The sequence below is a fragment of the Humulus lupulus genome, chromosome 8 (assembly GCF_963169125.1).
Source record: "Humulus lupulus chromosome 8, drHumLupu1.1, whole genome shotgun sequence".
In the NCBI taxonomy this organism is placed as follows: domain Eukaryota; kingdom Viridiplantae; phylum Streptophyta; class Magnoliopsida; order Rosales; family Cannabaceae; genus Humulus; species Humulus lupulus.
The window spans coordinates 129,590,118-129,614,356 of NC_084800.1; positions in this window are offsets into that span (position 1 = coordinate 129,590,118).

Sequence of the window (24,239 nt, forward strand, 5' to 3'; positions counted from 1 at the left end):
CGTGGTTGAAGGCCCAACAATGGTACAACATGGCCTCCATGGAGGAGCTGGAAGATGCCCTCTTCGCCACAAGGGCGGCCTTGGCCTCTTCAAGTTCAACCTTCGCGGCGTCCTGGGTGACCTTGGCAGCCTCGGCCTCCAGCAGCTTGGCTCGAGATGCCTCTAGCTCGGCCTGCGCAGCGACCAAGGCGGCCTGCGCGACCCTCTCGCTTTCCCGGGCAGTCGCCAGGGCAGCTTTGGCATCCTACTCCTGTTGTCGAGCAGACGCGAGGGCGGCCTGGGCAGCCTGGTGCTCGCTCTGGATCTCGTCAATCCTGGCCCTGGACCGGGATATGCTCCGGTGGAGAGCCAAAGCCGTCTGCAAGAAAAAAAGATAATAAGGCAAGTGCCTTAGAAAAAAAACAACAAAAAGAACCAGTGGTAAAGCGAACTTACCGTGACGGTCATCCCCAGTGAAGACTCCATCACATTCTCGGGGCTCTTCGTCTCAATCTCCCGCAAGTCCCTCGAGCTGGCGTTGTAGCAGTGGTCCACCATGTAGGTCGTGATTTCGTAAACCGTCCCCCTAAAGACCTCGGGGATTTTCTCCAAGGCCTGAGGGTTGACCGGGCCGCGCACGCCGGGAGTCGGGGCTGACAAGGTCCCGGTTGGTACATCCTGTTCCCAATTAGGGACAGGAGGTCGCGAGGGAGGTGGAGCCATCTTCTCCACTGCAGGAGGGGGTGGAGACACCTTCTCTATGGCAGGAGGACCCTAGTTTTTCCCCTTGGCAGGAGACTTGGAAGAAGTCCCAGCAGTTTTCTTGGTCAACCGGAGCCTCTTCACCAAGGGCTCGGACAACCCGGAGGAAGGATCTCCCCCCTGGAACATAGATCACAGAACATTGTCCCCGGGCTGCGACATCTCCTCGTTTGAAATAAAGACAAATCATCAGTATGCATGTAAAAATATTTTGTTGCAACATAAAAAATCTAAAGTATGTATTGTCAAGACCTCTGGCCCCGGAGCTTCTACGGGGGAGTCTAAGATAATGACTTCACGAATGAGAGGAGGCTCTGGGTCTGGATCCGCCTCAGGACTGGACTCCTCTACATACTGCCTAAGACCCGGAGCTACTACACCCTCCAGAAGGGAGGGCCACGGCCTAAGGTTGGTCCCGTACTCCTCAAAGAAGGCCGACCTAAAGGCCAGGGTATTATCTACTACTACAGTACCCCTAGGGCGGCCCATGTCATGACGCAACACTAGCTGGTTAATACACTGGAGTAGAGTGATGTTGCAATCTGGGTCGTTTTGGGGGCGGTGAACGAGTTGGATGGGGTTAAACCTAGCAAGCCGTAGGTCTGCGGCGACCCTGTCTAAATCCCTAAACAAGTAAGGGTTACCTTGGCCGGAGGGGCCGGCTGCTGCCCCGGACTGGGTCCGCTCTGCATTGACCTCTTGGGCGACCTCAAGAGCCCACTTTCGGCACACGAGGGGCACCTCATCCTCCTCGTCCTCGTCCTCATCCGTGGCCTCCTCCTCGGGGATGGGCGCCATCTCGCGAGCTGTGGGGATGGTCTGCAGCCTCCTCAAGGCCAGAGTCTGGCCCGGGGAAATCAACTTACATGCCAACATCGTCTCATCAGACACGAGCTGGTGGTAGTCTTTTTCAATTGGGGGGAGCCCCGCCAAGGTTTCATACTGACCCCCAAGGGTCACCGACTTAGCCGTCCTTGCAAAAATAACTGCACGATAGTTTTCAAGTCAATAACGAATGGAAAGAAACTAATCAGCGACGATCTGGCGAGCTAAAGCTTGAAGGAACTTACGAGGACGGTTGAAGTAATGGTATTCGCAGTTGCGAAACCCCGTTGACATGAAGAATTGATCCTTGAAGTCATTGGGGTGGCTGGGCAGCTCGATGACCGCGGCCAAGTTGGGAAAACGGGTCAGGTAGTAGAACTCGTCACCTCGCCCCCATTGGTCCGAGCTGGCTTTGAGGCAGAAAAAGTAGAGGATGTCCGCCGGTGTGGGGACCTCCCATTCCTGCTTCAGAAACAAGTACTTCAACCTCGCTAACCGACGATAGGAGTTAGGGGGGAGTTGGAAGGGGGCCAGCTTCATGAAATTCAGGAAATCCGCGAAGTACTGGTCCAGGGGGAGAAAGGCCCCAGCCTTGAGGTGTTCGTCGCTCCAGGTCGCGAACTCCTCATCGAGCGGTGTGCAGCTCCGTTTTCCCTCAAGGGGAGGACGGACGACCAGGGCGCCCTTCCCTATCTCGATGTTGTGGGAAAGCATGATTTTATTGACTCTCCCTTGGGTTGTCACCTTCGAAGCAATCTTCTCGGCCTCGAAGAAGGCGTCAGGTCCCACCTCGACCTCCTTCTCCACGGTGGGACCGAAGTGAGGTATTGGAGAGTCTGCTGCCACCTCTTTCCCCTTGCTGGCCCTGCTGTGATGACGAGCTGCCGGCACTTTTCTTGGGCATATTCTTCCTGGGTCCCATCTGGTCGTCTAACGAACAAAGATGAAGAAAGTTTAGAAAAGGCGATCTAAGCATAAGAAAGAATCTAGCATGAAGAATGGTTTCCTTTACACGGGCTGAGGTAATCTCAGCCTGCGACGAGTGAGACCACGCGGTTCTATGAACACGCACCTGTGCTCCCAATGGGTCCCCGATTGCTCAGGATCCGTGTGTCAGGAGGGTCAGGATAAAGTTTGCCTTGGAGGGAAAGTTTCGAAAGGCAAAACCGCCTGTGAAGCTTGTCCCCTAAGCTACCCAGTTTTTGCACCCCAGAAATTTGTTGCCTTTGCCTATCCAAACAGGCATTTATAAAGATAACCTAGAAAAATCACCCCAGAATTTTGTCCTATGAGTCATGTTCCTAAGCATTCTCTTTCCTACGGTCGATACCCCTAGGATAAAAACCTACGCACAAAACAACCTACAATATGCGGCTAAGAAGGGAGTTTACCTAAGCAAAGAAAAATGGAAACATTTAAAGCATACAGCAGACAGAGGACTTACAGAAGTTTGTTGCTGCGTAAAGACTGAAAAGAGCGTAGGAGTTGGAATCCTGGTGGAATCTTTGGAACCGGAGTCTCGAAAGAACCCTCGTGTCTGGAACTCAAGAACGTTTGGAACAATGACCGCAAGAAAAAAAGGGTTTTGAAACTGAGAAGCAAGAAGAAAGAAGATGAGAAAAAATTTCAAATAAAAAGGTGGCTCATGCAAAAGGTGGCCAACCTTATATATACGTAAAAGGCCAAAGAATGAGGGCTGTTCGATCGTCTTGATGTGGGATATGAGAATCACAACTCGAAAGATGAAACGACGGCCGAAGATAGGCTAGGCCATTTAATGCGGTTCTCGGAAGACGAACCGTCACCAACCACGATGCTCCATGTATCCGATACCAGCGTAATGGGCGGGACATGAAGAGTCGACAAAAAATCCTAAAAGCCCCCACTGTGGCCACAGGTGACGTCATACGCCACAAGTAGGAGCTTGGGGGGCAAATGTATGCCCTAAATATCCACGGGTTATTAGCGAGCTGGAAAAGGGCATAATCCTATCAGCCACGTGGAAGCTGCCTACCCGGAGCTGCGGTTACGAGTATCTATCTCTTTAGCTTGAGGTAGCCAAAGGTTTAGTAAGAATACTCAAAAGCATCGGGTCAGTAGTGTGGACACCACGAGCTGAGACTACATCAAGCTCGAGGTACGACCTGGAGCTGACACCTCCGACCCTTTATAAAGTCAACCATGCAATGTAAACGTGCGCATATCAGACATCGCGTGTCTACTCCATTCCTGAATTCTCGGACATGCAGCATAAACGTGCGCGTTCAGGCACCCCACAACTGGTTTGGGCCATGCGGCCCATTATCCCCCTTATCTATTGATTAGACCACACTTCATTGTCAGGTTTTAGGAATTAATCATGAATGTCACAGAAGTGACATGATGGGTATATGACCCCCTTTGCCAACACCCAGGTGTCCTCTCCCTATAAATATGGAGACCCTGGGCATTGTAAAGGGCTGGCTTCTAATTTGTAAAGAAACACCCTGTAATGAATACCAGAGATATATCAATAATATTGACTGGTGGACTAGAGAGATTTTAACCTTCGAACCACCTAAAAAGAGAAAACGAGTTATAACCTTCCTTTGAGATTATTCATATATTACAGTTCATCATTTAGCACTAATCCATCCCGTTTATTCATATAATTATCTGTTGCTGAAGAACCGCGTCAACATAAGAATATTCTGTTAAATATAAGAATATTCCGTAAAAGTTAATCTTAAAAAAATAAAAAACCGTTAAAACCAAGAATTTCCGTTATCTACACACTTATTATATAGAAGAGATATGGATATATATATTTTCTAGTCAAGATTTCTATTTATCAAAACAAACAAATAAATAATTAATGAGAGATTTGTAACAAAATTATGAAATTTTCGCTAGTTGTATGTGTAGTGCAAAACATGCGCTAATTACAGTGCGTTGGCGTTTGACACATATCTTGATAAGACTATGTTATCTCAAGTATTTTATTACTTAATTCATTCAAATCTTTCAAGATTCAACCTATTTTGAATAACAAATTAGTTTCTATAAACTAATTATAATTTTAATGATATAGCATTATATTAAATTAATATCATATATCTTGTATCATTTAATATTTATGTTTTATTCAAAAATTAAATATCTATTATTTTATATTACAATTTCAAAAATTACATTTAAATAATAAATGTATTTTTAATCTATAAATTCTCAATTAATAAATCAACCAATAATTATCTAATAATTGCACTTCTGCCTCATAAAACTATTTTCTTTACAAAAGCACTCTTTATTTTGTCATTTGATGTAATATTTGCTTTCCTTAAAGAGGTTCATTTTAGTAATTTAACATTGGTTCAGGGATAATTTGGTAATTTTGTGATTTATGTTTTATATGATATATAAATATGTGTTTGCATGATATTAAAATTATGAGTGAGTTGATGTGCATGCTTATGATTATTCAAAAATGATGAATGGTGATCACACAGTTGTTCCTTCAAGTATTAGGGGCATAAGTGTCAAAAATATTGGAAGTTCTGGGTTATAATAGAATTATGAGTATTATGATAGAAATTGTAATTTTCAATAATTGAAACTAATAGTTCAAGACGGAAATACCAAAAAGGGCTTTAGTGAATTAATAAGAAAGCTTAGATTAAGGATAGGATGATAATTTGGTGATGGCGAGTCATTATAAATAGAATGATAGACACACACACACACACACACTTGCACTAGCCTAGGGTTTGAAACACTAAGGAAGAAGAAGAATGAACTTTTCTATCAAGCTTGGATCTTCGGGAACTTGTTTGGGTTGTGATTGAAGGAAGGATTTCATGGTTAAGAATTTGCAAATTCTTGGTGTTGACGCAGTTTTTCGTCAACTTAGAATTAATAAATTCGTAAGAGAATATTAGGCTTACACTAAATCGTAGATAAAAAACACACACACAATTTTACGTGGTTGAGTGGTTAAAATCCACCTAGCCCATGAGTCTGTATTATTGCTGTATTTTTTTTCCAGTGAACTGTTTAAGACAATTTCTCCAGAGTTTCGGTATACCAGAGTTTCCATCCCTTTTCTTGTCCATTCCCTCTCAATTTATCGGGGATTAATGGACAAATTTGGGTAACTTACAATATTGGGTAATTTTCCATTATTACATTTAATAAATTGATTGCATGATATTATACAATAACTAGGCAAGGTTACTGTTGGGTTTTATGCCCTTATAAAACCATGTCGGACATGTAGCACGATTTCATATTATCAATAAAAGTAGTAGAAATCATTTAGTTTGACAACTGTGTTGCTTGCTTGTTTTATTACATGATTATTGAAATAATACAAACATTTATAAAATCCCGAACATATGGATAGTTACAATTATAGTGACTAGGTCACAGTGGATTATAGTTGTAATTATATGTTCAAATGAACGAGTCCTAAGATTAGATCAGTGCATTGGATTTTCACTGATTAGGCAATCTACGATATGATCTACTTACACATTCAGGGTGTGATGTCTTGTCCAAGGCTTCGACCAAGTAGATAAGATCAGATGTATTTAGTTACATCGGACTAGGACCAATATTGATTATTGATTGATAAATAAGTATCGTTGTTATCAAATCTAATCAGTCACAACGTTGACCATATTTTAAGTCGATCTTAATTCTGAGTGATAATATTCTGCTAATTATATTATTTAAATCTTTTGACTTGTTCGTTACCAGCTTACCCTACGGTCTAGCCCATACTTACATCTTGGAGATTTATTAGTGTAATTGAGTGGGAGTATTATTCATAGATACGAAATCTATAACTTTTGTATGAGAAGTGAAAAGATGATTTCCTTAATTGCTTTGTTCAAAAAGTTAAATGATTGAGATCTCATTTCTGTGATTAAGTTCACGGAAATATCATTTATAAGGAACTTAGTGAGAGTTAAGGATAAAATACTGATGAGGGGTAAAACGGTAATTTGCACCCAGCTCGTTAGTAAGTCATTGATAGAGGATTGACTGATTGTAATGGTTATAACAATGGATAACGTATTTATGATTTTGAAAATACGTTCTATGAATTCAAGAGTTCAATTCTGAGTCTATAGTGGAGTCACGATGAATTAATAAGGTAGTGAAATTATTCGTAAATAAATTCACGGTAACTTGTTGGAGCTTGATTTCATGGATCCATGGTCCCCACATCACCTTTGAGTAAATCATCAAGAATGTCTCAATTAATTGATTTAATTATCAATTAGGATTTTTAAAGTTAACTAGGTCAATTTTGGAAAATTTACAGAGATATGAGATTTAGAGAATAAAAGAGAATCTTTGGGTAAATTTATTAATATTGATAAACTGGTATCAATATAAATAAATAATATTAAATCAAGTTTCAAATTATAATTAGTTAATTTGAATAAGGATTTAATTAATTAATTAAAAAAAAGGTTTTGAATTTAGGCCCAGTTGGGATTTAAATTCAAAACAAAGAGATTGGGCACAAGTCCATTTATGGCAGCCCAATGCTTTTATTTTTGTTTATTATTTTTAATTAATCTAAATTTAAATAAATCCCATTAAGTTGCCTATATAAGGAATATGATATCTAGGGTTTTCATAAGGAAGTGAGTTTCAGTTGATTGGTAAGTGAAAACCTAGACAGTCTAACCTTTCTTGGCCACTCTCTCTTCTTCTTCTCTTCAAGATCTCTATCTCATGTGTTGAGAACCAGCCCACACTAGTTCTAGGTTGATCAAAGGCTTGGTGAGGAAGAATGTGTTGCTGATCTTGTTCAATCTCTTGATAATACTTTGCTACAGAAATGAATCAAGGGTTAGAGAGATTGAAGGATGGAGTTGTTCCAGTTTCGCTGCGTAATGTAAGTTTTTACTTTACTCTGTATTTGTATCAATTTCATAAGAGCATGTTCTAGGAATTTGCATGTTTGTTTGATAATATGTAAATTGCATGAAAATAAATAAAGATCCTACAATGAGTTTTTCCAACAGTTACAATATTCTATATACATATATAATTCCCGAGTCTTCGGGGATCCATATTCGCATCTTCAGTATGTTAGCCAAGAGCTGAAAACTTACTGTGCTAGCTAAAGGATTATAGGATAAGTCGATATGCATACTAAGTTACTCGAGATATGTTTAGGTGACCTTGAGGTCTAGCTAAACGATCTCTTTGATTCATTGACGACCTATGATTAGACCGACCAAAGCATAAGAGAGCTATAAGATATACATATAACAAGATCTTTCTTTATTTTCATCCAATTCACATATTATCAAACGGCACATGCAAATTCCTAGAACATGCTCTTATGAAATTGACATAAATATATAGTCATTTTATTAGAAACTTACATTGCACAACGAAACTGGAACAACCCCTTCCTTCAGGTCTCTAACCATTGAATCTTGGTAGTAGCATGGTATATTCAAGAACCTGAATTGGATCATCAACACAATATTCCTTACCAAGTCTTTGATCAACCTAGAACTAGTATGAGCTTATTATTAACACATAAGATAAGAAATAAAGAAGAAAAGAAGACAAAGTGAAAGGCTATAAATGGATGCTCTAGGGAATTGTTCTTTTGAATTAAACTTACCCAATTCAATTTTGTACAAAACCCTGAAGTTAAGTATCCTTTTATAGACTCCTGATTAGTGCTCAAAAATATCATTTTATTAGTCTTAAAAGTTTAAAATTAATTAAGTTTTAATTAATATTTTCATGGATTTATTGTCATATATTTTATATTTGAAAATATTAATTTTAATTTAATTTGTGTTTAATTTTCAGGAAATAAAATATATTTTGACACAAAGAAAAAGAAAGAAGAAAGAAATAATTAAAATTGAAGAAATCGTGAAGAAAATGACATTTTTGAAGATGGAATGGCCCAAAATTAAGCCCAAACAGCCTAGGCCCAAGCCAACAGCTGCTCCCCCACGTTACCACATGGCAGCCTGCCATTCGCCCAGCCAAGCTACGCCTAGCCGAGTCGCACGGAGCCAAGCCGAGCTGCCTGACAGCCGCCTGACACGCTGCCACCACCTGCCGCCTGACGCGCTGCCACGTGTCAGCCTACCGCACCTGACGAGCCAATCAAGAGACGCCACGCGTCCCACCTCCTGGCAGCTGTCCCCCATGCTCCTGTCGCGCTAGCTGCCGAGCCAATCATCTTTTGCCACGTGGCCTCCTTGTCCCCCACGACCCAACACCATTTGCTCCACTTCCATAAGTTTTTATAGCCAATTTCCCACTCTTTTGTACACGATTTTAACACATTTTGGGTCATATTTCCACTATAAATAGAGAACCAAATGTAGGAAAAAATATCAGATTGTGGAAGGAAGTGTAGAGAGTATTGTTGGAGAGAAAAACACTTATTTCTTAATTTTCCTATTTTTCTTTTACATTTCTTTGAGTGAAAACAATGCCTATTTTAGGCTAAATTCTCTTGTAAAATGGCTAGAGTGAAGTTCATGTTTCACATTATATTTTTAATATATTGTTTCTTTATTTTGTTCTTCATTTCTATATCTTTGTTACAATTAAATTTATTTTCTTCTAATTTTTATTCTAAATTTATTAGTGTCTTTTACATAAGTTTAGTTATGCTCTTCTTATGTAATTTAGGCTCTTCATTTAATTTAGGATATTTGTTATATTATATGCTTTTTACCGCATTCTGCCATTGGTATTTTATTGCTCTAAGGTATATAATATGATAAGTTTTTAAAATTAGAAGTTAGTATAATTTAATTAAAGAACATATTTTAAGGTGAGCTTTATTATATATATTTTCCAACTATAATTAGTGGTGTAGAATTATAGTTGAGTAGAATAAATCAATTTTATTAATATATATATATATATATGTTTGCATGAATGAAACTTATGCCTTCCATATTTTATTTCTGATTCTAATTCCTCGATTTTGTTTATTTAATGTTTTTTTAAAAAATATATTCTTTTTCAAAGTTACATTATTTCAAAGTTTATTATTTCTAATTTACTAATCTTTTTTTTTACTTGTATTTTACCTCTCTGTGGATACGACATAGCTCGATAACTACTGCGACCGCTTAGGAGTTATTGGACGATATCAACTCCACTTAAGCATTATTTAAATAAATAAATAATTAAAATAATAGAGAAAAATCCCTATAGTGGTCGAAATCCATTATGGGCCTTAGGCCTTGGATTTTTGCAATTTAAATTCATACCCATTTGAGTTAAATTCAAATCCCATTTTATTTTTACCATAATTAATTAATTAGTTAATATTTAAATTCTTATTCAAATTAAATATTTATGTTGACCCAGATTTTGGCCAACTGACACGGAGTCAAAATACGCTTGACGTGGATAAATACGTTGAAAAGAATGTGATGACGAAAATAATAAGACACAAGATTTTATAGTGGTTCAGCCCCAGGATCTGGTAATAATCTACGTCCACTTGAATTGTTTATTGAAATGAGATTAAAAGGGGTGATCAAAGAACTGAGGTTCAATGAGTTTCACTAACCTCTGAAGAAGAAAATACAATTATTCTCGTGTAATCTCTCTCTAATCTCAAAAGATCTTTTTTGCTCAAAAGAAAAGGATCTGCTTTCCTGAGCCCTCTTCCTCTATTTATAAGCTCAGGGAAGATTTACATTGATTTGTTACAGTTATTCTTTCCTAAATAATTGGATACTCAGGAAATCATGGGAGATAATTTCGGATTCCATCATAACTGCCTAAGATTTCCTCCGCGTATAATGTGCGTACGACCAGGCTGGTTGTATGAAGAAACCGATCGCATGATACTGAATGTCTTCCTGGTCGATAGTTGAACACAGATTCTGCCAGGTGTCAGCCACGTGTAATTAATGCATGCCATGTCATTCACTTATGATTTTAGGGATAACATTTGCCCCCCAAGTTTGTTTAGTGCGACCAGCAGTAAAGAAACTTAAGGGAACAACTGTTCACATTCCCATGATGCCTGTTAGAATCCCCGTGCATTTTCGAAAACCGTGACATAATTATGTCTAATCAAGCCTTTTCAGTTTCCAAAAAGGCAATTTGACGGCTTATACACTTCCCCACGTTTCGAAAGTGGGAAGTGATGATTACTGCCTTTTGGCTATCCCTTCGATCCCTATAAGTAGGCTTTTCTTCCCCTTTAAGAAATTTTTATTCACCATCTTTGCCAATATTTTCAAGAACTTGCACCAGAGTTCAGAGCTTCGAAAACCAGTCTAATGTCTAGCCGAAGGTCTTTCGGTTCGAGTTTTCATCTTCTTCTGAATCTCCATCTTCGCCTAGGTAAGAACTTTGTTCTTTAAGCTTTCTATTACGCCATGCATGCTGTTTCTGTGCTCTGCGACTTCTGTTTCTGTACCCACAATGTACCTCTTTCACCTTCAATACAAATCGGGACCGGTTCATCTTCTACAGCCGGACCTATTTCTTCGAACTTCCCCTCTGTCAGCCAAACAATCTCCCTCAAACTTGATGATACAAATTACTTAGTATGGAGAATGCAGATGTAGATCATCATCATAGCAAATGGACTCGAAGGCTACATCGACGGAACCATTCCACAACCACCACAGTACACTGAGTCGTCACCGTCGACGGTGAATTCGGAGTTCACGAACTGGCACCGCTACAATCGACTGATAATGAGCTGGTTATACGCATCTCTTTCAGATAATATGTTGGGACAAATAGTCGGCTTCACCACTGCTGCACAGATCTGGGTCTCATTGGAGCAAATATATACGACATCCTCTTTTGCTCGAATGTCGAAAGTGCAAACTTCTCTCCAAAATCTCAAGAAGGACGGTTTATCTGCCTTTGCTTATATTCAAAAGCTTAAATCTCTATGCAATATATTAGCCTCTGTTGGAGAACCTGTATCTTACCTTGACCACATTACCTATCTCTTCAATGGGTTAGGCCCAGAATATAATGCCTTTGTTTCCCCCATCTTAACTAGATCTGAAAAACCCCCGATAGAAGAGATTCACTCGTTGCTGCTTAGCTATGATGCTCGTTTGGACAGGCAAAACACCGCAACTACTCTTAGCTCCCTTCAAGCCAATTTTTCCAATCTTCAACACCCAAAATCGATTCCCAAAAACCCAACCAAACCTCCGTATCCACCGTTCAACCCTTTGCCAAACAGACCTCCCAATCATCGTGCTTCAGCTCCTAATCGACCATATCCAACTGCTTCGAACTGGAGTCACAATCCTTTTCGCCCACCACCTCATACTCGACCCCCTTATCATCCAAAATGTCAGATTTGCTTCAAACCAGGCCACACAGCACCCCATTGCTATCATCGCACAAATCTTCAGTTCACCCCTCCACCACCACCATCCAAACAGTTCAATGCCTATCTCACCCATCAAACCCCTGTTTTCTCCCCATATCCAACTCACCCAGCGCCCACCACTACACCACCACGCCCTTCTCCTCCCCCTACCATTCATGACCACAACTGGTACATGGATTCGGGTACCTCTCACCACTTCACACCTGACCTCAACCTTTTGGAAGCCTCTCAGCCATACCATGGAGGTGATAAAATAGCTGTTGGAAATGGTATGTTTTCTCCTATATCTAATGTGGGTTATGCAACTTTACCTGCTAATAATTCTTTCCTAAAATTGTGTCAAGTTTATCACTCTCCTTCCATCTCCAAAAATCAGCTTAGTGTCTCTAAACTCTGTCAAGATAATAATGCGTATGTTCAATTTCATCCTCATTGTTTCTATGTCAAACATCAGGTCAGCCACAAACTTCTTCTCATGGGTCTTCTTGATCAAGGGATCTATCGTGTTTCTCCATCTCCTTCGTAGCCCTCCTCTTCGACATCCACAGTCCAGCTTCTTCTCAGTTCCAAATCCAACCCTCACTTATGGCATTCTCGCTTAGGCCATCCTGCTAGTGAAACCGTCTCTACTGTTGCTTCCTTATGTAATTTTTATTTTTCAAAAAAACATGACAGTAGTACTGTTTGTTCGGCATGTCAACTTGGCAAGTCGCATCGTCTTGCTTTTCCTAATTCTGTATCTCGGGCTCAATCGCCTTTTGAATTAATACACAGTGATCTTTGGGGTCCTTCCCCCGTTACTGCAATTTCTGGTGTTCGTTATTTTGCATTGTTTATAGATGATTATTCTCACTTTACTTGGTTTTATTTACTCAAAACAAAGGATGAAGTATTCCACGCTTTTCTAACTTTCCAAACCATGATTTCCACACAATTTAATGGCCAAATTAAACGCATTCGTTCGGATTGGGGTGGGGAGTTTTGTTCCCTTTCCACCTTTTTCCGCTCTCATGGAATCCTTCATGAACTTTCCTGCCCTCATACTCCACAACAAAATGGGCGCGTTGAACGCAAAAATCGTCATATTGTTGACACGGGTCTCACTCTTCTTGCCCATGCTTCCATGCCTCTTAACTATTGGCCGTATGCTTTTTCCACAGCAGTCTATCTCATCAATCGTCTTCCCACTTGTGTCCTTCAATCCCGCAGTCCGTTTCATGTTTTGTATGACAAACTTCCCTCATATACTCATTTTCGTGTTTTCGGCTGCGAGTGTTTTCCTTTCTTGCGCCCTTACAATGCCCACAAACTTGAATTCCGCTCCTCCTTCTGTGTCTTTCTCGGCTACAGTAGCCAACATAAGGGTTACTTGTGCCTTCACTCATCCACAGATCGCCTTTACATCACTCGCCATGTTATCTTTAATGAACACAAGTTCCCTTTTGCCTCCTCCTCTTCTCTTTCACAACCTGTTACTTCCCCACATATTCTCATCAGTTCATTGCCTTTTCCTTCTTCCATCATTACTCCCCCTGACCCAACTCCTTCCCTGCCACCTACCCCTCTCCCTACTGCTTCCATTCACTCACCTCTGTTACCCACTCCTGCTACCCCACGCACAGTCACCACTCCTCCCATACATCATACTTCCACTCCCTCTCCCTGCTCTTCAAACACTTTACCTCCCTCTATCTCTCCCCCTACCATTCCAGTAGCTGTAGAGTTGCATGATCCACTTGAGCATACCACTACAACTGTTAATTTACATCCCATGGTTACTCGTGCTAAAGCGGGCATTCATAAGCCCCGATTGTTTTATAGTGTGGCTACAGGTACACCGGTTGAACCCTCCTCATTCAAAGAAGCATACGCGAATCCAATTTGGCTCCGTGCTATGGATCATGAGTTTGTTGCTTCACGTTCCCAACGTACTTGGATATTGGTCCCTCTTCCTCCTGGTGCCAAAGTCATTGGCTGCAAATGGGTATATCGTATTAAACTCAATTCTGATGGTTCGGTCGATCGCTACAAGGCTCGCCTTGTTGCAAAAGGTTTCCACCAAACTTCGGGTTTGGATTTCCATGAGACTTTTAGTCCTGTCATCAAACCAACTACTATACGGCTGGTGTTGTCCTTGGCTGTGTCCTCTCACTGGCCCATCCACCAAATTGATATTCAAAATGCTTTTCTCCACGGCGACTTGACCGAGACTGTCTACATGACCCAACCGGAAGGCTTCGTTGATCCTAAGTTTCCTAACTGAACTTGGTGTGCCGCTTTCCACAGCCCCAACTATGCACTGTGATAACATGAGCACTCTTCATCTCGCATCCAACCCGGTTCTTCATGCTCGGACGAAACACGTCGAAATCGACTGTCATTTTATTCGAGAACGTGTTCAACGTAAAGCTCTGTCTCTTGCCTTCACTCCATCCTCTGATCAACTTGCCGATTGTTTAACCAAACCATTGGTTACCTATCATTTTCAGGAGCTTCGTACCAAACTCGCTGTCCTCCCCAACCCAGTGAGTTTGAGGGGGGATGTTAAACAGTAATTATTTGGGTTAACTAAGTTTATTATATTTACTTTATTTTCTCTAAACCTTACAGCTGTATTTTCTCGTTTCTTAGGTCCTCTGTTTGTAATATATAAATGGCCTTGTACTGTGCTTGTCTTCTTCAGGAAATACAATACACAAAACTTATTTCCTCTGTCACTTGGTAAAAGTGCGTTTTTATGCTTTGTATAGGTTAAGGCTATAGTTTGATAGTTAGGATCTCTGGTTTGGGACGTTAGGTTGACGAAAGATTCAACCTTTAAGCCAGGTGAAAAAAACTGAAATTTTTTATTTTCGCCCCTCAGGATTCGAAAAAGTTCTCTTTTCAGAAAACAATTTACTTTCCTTTTTGTTTTTATCCGTCTTTCAAACTATCCACGTTGAAGTTAGCGTAGGATTAGGATGCTGCTGGTTATTTAGGCACGAGCAACGTTATCCCAATCTTCCACACTACTTCGCGGATTGTGTCTTATCTCCTCCATTGTTTATTTGCAGTTCATATGCAAGACCCTTGGGGGGGGAGAAAGACCTATTGAAGACGAACTCTTGGCCCAACTGCTCGAAGGCGAAGAGAATCCATACACACTGATTCCAGAAATCCCCTTTTCACGTCCTAACCCAAATCCTCCACCAATTCCCAATCAGAAAATGGCCAGAACAAAAACCAAAGCTAGAAAAAGACGCAACCTTAACTCTCCAAGTCAGCCTTCTGCTGATGCCCCCTCGACCAGTGGTCGAGGTGAATTCCCCCTGAAACCGAAGTTCAGAGGCGTGCCCGTCCTTGCCATGCCGACTAGCTGGCTGTCGAGTGGCACGTCGTTTCCCCAAGTTTGGTGACACTTCGCATGATCACCAACTATTTAAACAAATACAATCTGACGGGGGTGACCCTGGTCAGACCTTCCATCGACCAGCGAGCCAACTTGCCAGGGGGGGCTTATAGCGCCTGGTCGAGGTACCATATCGAGGCGGGTGTCACCCTGCCTCTTCATTCATTCTTTCAAGGGGTGGAAAACTACTTTGGGGTGGCCTCTTTTCAAATCACCCCGAATGGGTATAGGATGCTGGCCGCGCTCTATATCCTCTACAAGCGAAAGAAATGGCCAGCTCCTTCTCCTCATGAGGTCAATTTTCTGTTCGACCTCAAGTCCAACCCCAACCAGGATGGTACGGGGTTCTTTCATTTCTGCCACCAGGAGACCGGACGCACCTTTCTGTCCGACACCACTCACATCTCCAACGTGGGGAAGTACCATCAAGAGTACTTCCTTATGCCCGACATTGCCGCGGATAATCTGGCCTTCACTCGAGGAGGTAAAGAAAATAATAATCCTTGAACCAGTAGTTTCTGTATAATTCTTTCTTGTCGTAATACTTCGCTGTTCCATTGTGTTCGAGGTCCATGGTTACGCTCGACCCCCACTCTAGGAATGGAGTCGAGGGCATCACTCTTGGCCAGTATGTCAAATGCTGCTAAGAGTGTAAAGAACTTAATTAATGAGGCTAACCTTAGGTTGGCTGGCCTTTGGGGCTCCCCAACCTGCGACTAACGAACCCGCGGCGGGTGGTGTCCATGCTGATGTGGAACCTGAGCAGGGACCCAAGCAGCAATCTCAGGCACCCCCTCCTTGGAGGAGGCCAACTGGGGTTACAATCAGGGAACCTGCCGTTCCCCACAGAGCAGCGGAATCATCAGTCCCCAAGGGCAAGGGGAAACAAAAGGCTGCTGAGCCTACCGAACCATCTGACGACTCGTCGGATGTAAACGATACATCATTCTCATTTTTGAATAATCTGCCAATTCCTTCTCATCTATTTGATGGGGATGGCAACTTTAGGAACGCCCCTTCTTTAAATTCAGATTTCTTCCAGGAACTAGGTAGTTCAGTAGATAATGTTACGACCAGTAGGTGTAGCTCGGGCACCTTACTTTTGTAATCCTTCTACTCTAATCTCTGTTTTCCCGCGACCCTTTAATCTCATCGTTTGAATTATTTCTCTTTGTGCAGGTATGGACTCCGGGGACTTCTTTGACCATTACCAAGCTGCCGCTGACTCTTTTGTCCCGAAGAAGGACAGTAAAAGGGGTCGAGGGGAAAGTAGCAAGACCCCTTCGAAGAAGGCCCGGACAGAAGATGCTCCCATCGATGCCCCTTCCAAGGAGGACTTACCACATCCACCTGCCCCCGAGTAGACGACCCCCGTGCCCGTCAATCCTCAGCCTTCCTCAAAGGCCGCAGACAAAGAGACATCGAAGCACTTGTCCAAAGGCTCCCTGTCCAGCCACATAGTTGGCATGGCCAGGGAGAGAATATATCAGCTCTCGAAGGATAGACGCAGCCAGACCGCCATCAATGACACTGCCACTATGGACGTCGACCAAATCATCAACAGAGGGTTGAATGAGATAGCCAGCGTAAGTCATCTTTTGCTACTTCATGGTTTATATTGTACTTCTTTCCCTAACCTCCTCATTTTTTCTTCAGGGGCTGCTGTCTTTGACTGCTAGCTGGCACCGTGCTGGGGCGCTGGTCTCCCGAGAAAAGAACTACGACTTTAGGCTGGCCCAGGCCAAGCAAGCGCTTGAGGCTGATAACACTAAGCTGTTCGAGGATAACAATAAGCTGCTTGTGGAGAACAAGGAGCTGTCCAAGCAGAACGAGCAACTGTTCGTGGACCAAGCCACTCTCACCCAGGAGCTTCAGGAGTCCCAAGAGGCATTGAAGAAGGCCAACGAGGAGCGTAAGACATGGAGGGAGAGTGCTGTAATCGTCACCCAAGAATGTAAGCAGGCCAAACTTGACCTGACTGGCAGCAGGGAGGAGACAAAGAGGCTCGAGGGACGGGTGCAGGAACTTGAGTGGCGCGTTCAGGAGCTTGAAGGGCGCATTCAGGAGCTCGAGGAGGATGAGGCCAGAAATATGAAGAAGTACAAGGAAGCCACCATCCTCAGTTTCTACGATTTCTGGAAACACAACCGGGGGGCCAAAATTAACTACCTCTCCGAGAAGTTGCAAATGACGCTGATGGCGCAGTGGACTGCTCGGTTGGAGGCAGAGGAGAGAGCTAAAGCCAAGACCCTTACTGCTGATGCTAAGGCTGATCCTTCGGCTGATAAGAGCGCTCCTCATCCAGAAGACCCTCCTGCTCCCCAGTAATTCTCTTTTTATCTCACAGTTTTTATGACCCACGGGTCTATTTGTAAAGACAATTTACTTTTTATTGCTGCGAGGGCAGCTTTTTACTTACACTTGAACGATTACATCCGAGCAGTACTGCTCGCGGTGTAAAAGGTTTTTCCTTTTAATTACATATTTACATCTGAGCACTAATGCTCGCGGTGTAAACGATTGCCTTACTGATATTATAATGTTTATTTTATTATAATACCTGTTCGCATGACCGAACTTAGCATAGTACTTTAGTTTGATTTTACAAAACATAAATTTTGAAAAATGCTCTAAGTACCGTAGCATGCTTTCACTCATTTTGTTCATGTGTTTACATACCTTATGGTACGCTTTGCTATCGATGTACCTTATATGCCCCCCAAGTGATCGAGGAGCTTTAGGTCCTTGGTCACTTGCCCTGACCACGACCTGTTCGAACATTACTGCTCGTTATAAAATTCAACACTTGTAATACAGCAAAACAACACACGTAATGAACAAATACTTGTAAAAATAAATTTACAAAGGTTGGAAAGAATGACTGGCTGCGTACAGTCCCTTATAATCTCGTATTAAAATGGACTAAACATGTCTGTACGAGGGATCTTAAAAAGATCTTACACTTATAAGCGATTAGCCATACAACGTGGCTAACCTTTTTTCGAAACTTGTAAAAAGTAAGAATTAATACAAGCCAATCCTTTAAGAAGGACTGTTCATTGGTAGTACTTGTGCACGTGTTCTCCATTCCAGTAGCATGGAACGAGATCTCCATTTAAGCGTGCAAGTTTGTAGGTGCCCGGGTGAAGGACTTCTTCGATCTGGTACGGTCCTTCCCAGTTTGGTCTGAGTACTCCAACAGTGGGGTCGCGGGTATTCAAGAAAACTCGTCGTAGCACTAGATCTTCGACGTTGAATTTTCTTTCTTTTACTTTTGAATTAAAGTACCGGGCGAATTTTTGCTGGTACGCAGCTACTCGGAGTTGGGCTTTTTCTCGTTTTTCTTCTATTGAGTCTAGGGACTCCATCATCAATTGGCTATTCTGATCCTGGTCGTATGTAATTCGTCGATGCGAGGGCGGATCTAACTCGACTGGGAACATGGCTTCATATCCGTATGTTAAGGAAAACGGAGTATGACCTGTTGCTGTTCGGTGAGAAGTTCTATACGACCATAGGACTTCAGGTAGCTGTTTTGGCCACGCTCCTTTAGCGTCTTCAAGTCTTTTCTTGTCTTTAAGCGTTTTATTCACTGCTTCGACTTGCCCGTTCGCTTGTGGATGAGCAATTGAAGAAAAGCTTTTGATAATCCCGTGTCTTTCGCAGAAGTTGGTGAACAGATCACTGTCAAATTGGGTGCCGTTGTCTGAGACGATTTTTCGAGGCAAACCATATCGGCAAACAATGTTCTTGATGACAAAGTCAAGAACTTTCTTGGTCGTTATGGTAGCGAGTGGTTCAGCTTCGGCCCATTTGGTGAAGTAGTCAACTTCTACGACTGCATACTTCACTCTGCCTTTTCCCGTTGGCAAGGATCCAATCAAGTCTATTCCCCATACTGCAAAAGGCCAAGGACTCTGCATCTATTTTAATTCATTTGGAGCTGCTTGTGGGATTTTGGAAAATCTTTGACACTTATCGCACTTCCGCACGTACTCCGCAGAGTCTTCGTTCATAGTTGGCCAGAAATAACCCTGCCTTAGAATCTTTTTCGCCAAACTTTGCCCCCCAGCATGATCTCCGCAAAAGCCTTCATGTACTTCCTTCATCAGTTCCTTAGCTTTCTCGGGTGTAATACATCTGAGCAGTGGCATGGAATATCCCCTTCGGTATAAAACACCATCGACCAATATATATCTCGCGGTCTGCCTTTGAAGAGTTCTGGCTTTGTTCCTATCTGTCGGCAGTGTACCGCTGGTCAGATACTCCAAGTATGGTGCCATCCATGTATCTTCCATCCGGATTTCCATGCTAGTCACATCTGTTCGTATGCTCGGCTCGCTCAATCTTTCTACTGGCACAATGTTCAAAGTGTCAGCATCTTTTGCGCTTGCAAGTTTGGCTAAGGCATCTGCATTCGAATTATGATCTCGAGGTATCTGCTGGAGGGTATACTTCTGGAACTGTGCCAATAGATCTATAGTTTTATTTAGGTAGGCTCCCATTTTGAGACCCCGCGCTTGATATTCCCCTAGAACTTGATTCACCACCAGCTGTGAATCACTGTAAATATCGAGCACTTTTATATCCATGTCTTTTGCCAATCATAATCCAGCGAGGAGGGCCTCGTATTCTGCTTCATTGTTCGAGGCTACGAAGTTAAACCTAATGGCGCAGTGAAATCGATGCCCTTCTGGCGTTATCAATACCACTCCTGCTCCCGCGTGAGATTCGTTTGACGACCCATCCGTAAACAACTTCCATGAGGGAGCTTGATCATGAGGCTCAGGCGCATTGGATTTTTTGCATTGCTCGTCGTCTGGGAGTTCGGTAAACTCTGCAATGAGATCGGCCAAGACTTGTCCCCTTACTGATACTCGCGGTGAATACGTAATATCGAACTGCCCTAGTTCGACTACCCATTTTAATAGACGCCCAGCCGCTTCTGGTTTCTGGAGGACTTTCCGAAGGGGCTGGTCGGTTAAAACTGTGATAGGATGGGCATGGAAGTAAGGACGTAGCTTCCTTGAGGCCAGGATTAAACAGTATGATAACCTCTCGATGGGAGGATACCTCAGTTCTGCTCCGATTAGCCTCTTGCTTACATAGTAAACTGCCTTTTGCACGCCTTCTTCCTCTCGTACTAGGACCGCACTAGCAGCAACTTCAGTGATCGCCAGGTAAATGAACAAAGTTTCTCCTTCGATAGGTTTTGATAAAATAGGAGGCTGTGCCATATGGGCTTTCAAGGCCTGAAAAGCTTGCTCGCAGTCTCCTGTCCATTCAAATTTCTTGTTGCCCCTAAGTAGATTGAAGAAAGGGACACACTTATCCGTTGATTTGGAAATAAATCTACTTAGGGCCGCAATTCTCCCAGTCAAACTTTGTACATCCTTGATCTTTTCTGGTGATTTCATATCGATCAGGGCTTTTATCTTGTCGGGGTTGGCCTCGATTCCTCTTGAATTAACAATAAACCCCAAAAACTTCCCTGATCTAACTCCGAAGGAACATTTGAGAGGATTTAGTTTCATCTGGTACTTGTTCAATACATCGAAACACTCTTGCAAATCCTTCCATGTCCTTCTGCCTTTTTTGACTTTACCAGCATGTCATCCACGTATACCTCCATGTTTACGCCGATCAACTCTTTAAACATGTGGTTAACTAGTCACTGGTAAGTCGCACCTGCATTTTTCAGTCCGAAGGGCATTACTTTATAATAGTATAATCCCGTATCGGTCCGAAAGCTGGTGTGATCCTCGTCAGGGGGATGCATGCTGATCTGATTGTAGCCCGAATATGCATCCATGAAAGAGAGGATCTCGTGTCCTGCAGTAGCATCGACCAATTGGTCGATCCTTGGGAGTGGGAAACAATCCTTCGGGCAGGCTTTATTGAGGTCTGTAAAATCAACACAGGTTCGCCACTTGCCGTTAGGCTTGGGAACCAGTACTGGATTGGAGACCCATGATGGATAAAAGGCCACCCTGATGAACCCATTCTCCTTTAATCTCTCAACTTCTTCTTTTAAGGCTCTCGACCGATCCTTATCGAGAAGCCTTCTTTTCTGTTGCACGGGCGGAAAAATCTTGTCTATATTCAGGACATGGCTTATGACTGCAGGATCTATCCCAGCCATGTCTTTGTGCGACCAGGCAAAGACTTCCTGGTTCTTCCGCAAAAATTCCACTAGTGCATGTTTCGTAGTGGGTTCTAAGTTTTTCCTGACCTTCACGACTCTGGTCGGGTCCTTCTCGTCAAGTTGGACCTCTTCCAGGTCCTCGACGGGTCCAACATTTTCCTCAAAATCCCCAAAGCGAGGATCTAAATCTCTATCCTCACTTTGGGAAACACCCTATTTGGTGACTCCTTCACTGGATTGGGCTTGTGTATCAATTGCCATCTACAACCTCTCAGAGGGAGTGCTTTTTGACGTTCCCTTCTTCGCCTTTGTGACCGAGGCATTGTAGCACTCCCTGGCCTCCCTCTGGTTTCCCAACACGCGTCCTACCCCTGCGTCTGTTGGGAATTTCATGGCTAAGTGCCATATGGAGGTGACGGCCCGCAGGTCAACCAATATGGGTCTTCCAATGACGGCATTATACGCCGAGGGACAATCGCCCACTATGAAAGTAGTGAGTAATGTCCTGGTAGCAGGTGCTGTTCCTGCTGTCACTGGAAGTCTGATTGACCCTGCGGGGGCGAGTCCCTCGTCAGAGAAGCCGTATATTGTTTGGTTGCAAGGCTCCAAGTCCTTGACGGACAGCTTCATGCGTTCCAGAGAAGATTTGTACAGGATGTTCACTGAACTTCCTGTATCAACTAGCACTCTCTTGACCATCATATTGGCCATTTGGATGTCCACGACCAGTGGATCGGAGTGTGGGAACCGGACATGCTGGGCATCGCTATCAGAGAAGGTTATCTCACCCTCTTCTAATCGAGCCTTTTTCGGTGCGCGGTCCTCCACAGCCATCATCTCGATGTCCTGGTCGTGGCGCAGGTTCCGAGCATATCGTTCCCTGACCTTGCTGCTGTTTCCCGTGAGGTGCGGGCCTCCGCAGATGGTTAATAGGGTGCCGACTATGGGATCAGGCTGCAAAGGTGGCGAGCGTTGGCGTGTGGGCGCTTGCTCGTTGCCACCTGGAGCTTCTCGTTGGGAATTTCCCGAGGCCCGTACATATCTTCTCAAGTGTCCTTGACTGATAAGGAACTCGATCTCATCCTTCAACTGGTTGCATTCATTGGTGTCATGTCCGTAGTCGTTGTGATAACAACAGAACTTGGTAGTGTCTCTTCTCGAAATATCCTTTAAATGGGGGCAGGCTTCTTGTAAGGCACACTGGAACTCGTGGCCTGATATACCTCTCCCCAAGACTCAATAAGGGCAGTATAGTTAGTGAACCGAGGTTCATAATGATTACCCTTGGTCCTTTTGTTGTCAGAGGTTGAAGGCTCGTTGTGTGGCCGTTTTCCACCATTCTTGCCATTGCCATTGCCATTGCCGTTCCCGTTGCCTTTGCCGTTGGGCTTGGACCCATTGGCGGCTTTGACGGGCTCGGTTGTCTCCTTATCTTTGCCCGGGGGCTTTCCTTCATTGGCGATGGCGTCTTCGAGCTTGATGTAGCGATCATCTCGATCTAAGAATTCCTGGGTAGTTCTAACCCCATGCTTTCTGAGGCTCTCCCAGAGAGGGGTACGACGCTTAACTCCTGCCGTTATGGCCATCATTTTGCCTTCATCACCCACCGTTTTTGCTCTGGCGGCTGCTCGCATAAAACACTGAACGTAGTATTTCAGCGATTCTCCATTTTGCTGGCGTATCTTGACCAGCTGATTTGCCTCGGTAGGGTGCACGCGACCCGCATAGAACTGTCCGTAAAAATCTTTCACGAACATTTCCCAGGAACTATACTTGCAGGAGGGAATTTAAAAAACCACTCCTGTGCAGCGTCAGAAAGTGTTGCAGGGAAGATCCTGCGCCGAGCGTCTTCGGACACTTTCTGAATGTCCATTTGTATCTCAAACTTGCTGACATGAGATACCGGGTCACCATACCCGTCAAAGTTTGGAAGTGTAGGCATCTTAAACTTTCTAGGAGTTTCCGCCATGGCTATCCTCTGGATGAAAAGAGTACCTTTTCTCCTATCATGGTCGATATAAGATGTTCTTCCCCCGACCAGCTGCTGCACTGCCTGGTTGAGGGCATCTATTTGGGCCTGCACGGCGCTAGGAATCGTCGGGGCCTCTGCTGTTGGGGGGACGTACTCGCCGTGCCGCTCGCGGCGATCGTTGAGTACATCTCTGAAGTCCTCATCTCTCCTCCGCTACTCGCTAGCTTCGAGTCAGTTGAAGACGTTATTTTGTCTGGGCTGGCCCCCAGCGTCCCTGTTGGGCTGGTCATCCTGAGGGAGCTGGCTCCTGCCTCCACCTCTTTCTTCATTTCTCCGACCGGCATTCCCTCTGCCTGAGTCGGCCTCATTATAACCATGGCCATCTCTGAATCTTGATTGGCTATGGTAGGATCGACTGTTCCCTCGATTGCCCTCTCGGGCTGGAACCTCCTGAGCGTTAGAGGGTGGTCTGTGTTGGTCGTTAGGTCCCCGTGCATTATCATGCCGTGGGGGGCCTCAGACCGTAGAGCCTAACTCTGAGCTCCTCCTGTTACCAGGAGGATGCTGTCCTCTGTTCGGAAGGTTTGGCTCATCGCCCCTATGGCGTCTAGGACTACGAGGCTGCTGCCCGGTCCTATTCTGCCTCTGCTACGGGGGATTGCCGTGACCAGCCTGCGAGACAGGCTGTGCTTCAGTATCCCTTGGTGGGAGATCCTCCTGAGGCACATTCGGCTACTCGGGCCTTTCTGGGCTTGAGGGTTGGATAGGCGGGCTAGGATTGGGACCCCTCTGGGGTGGCCCA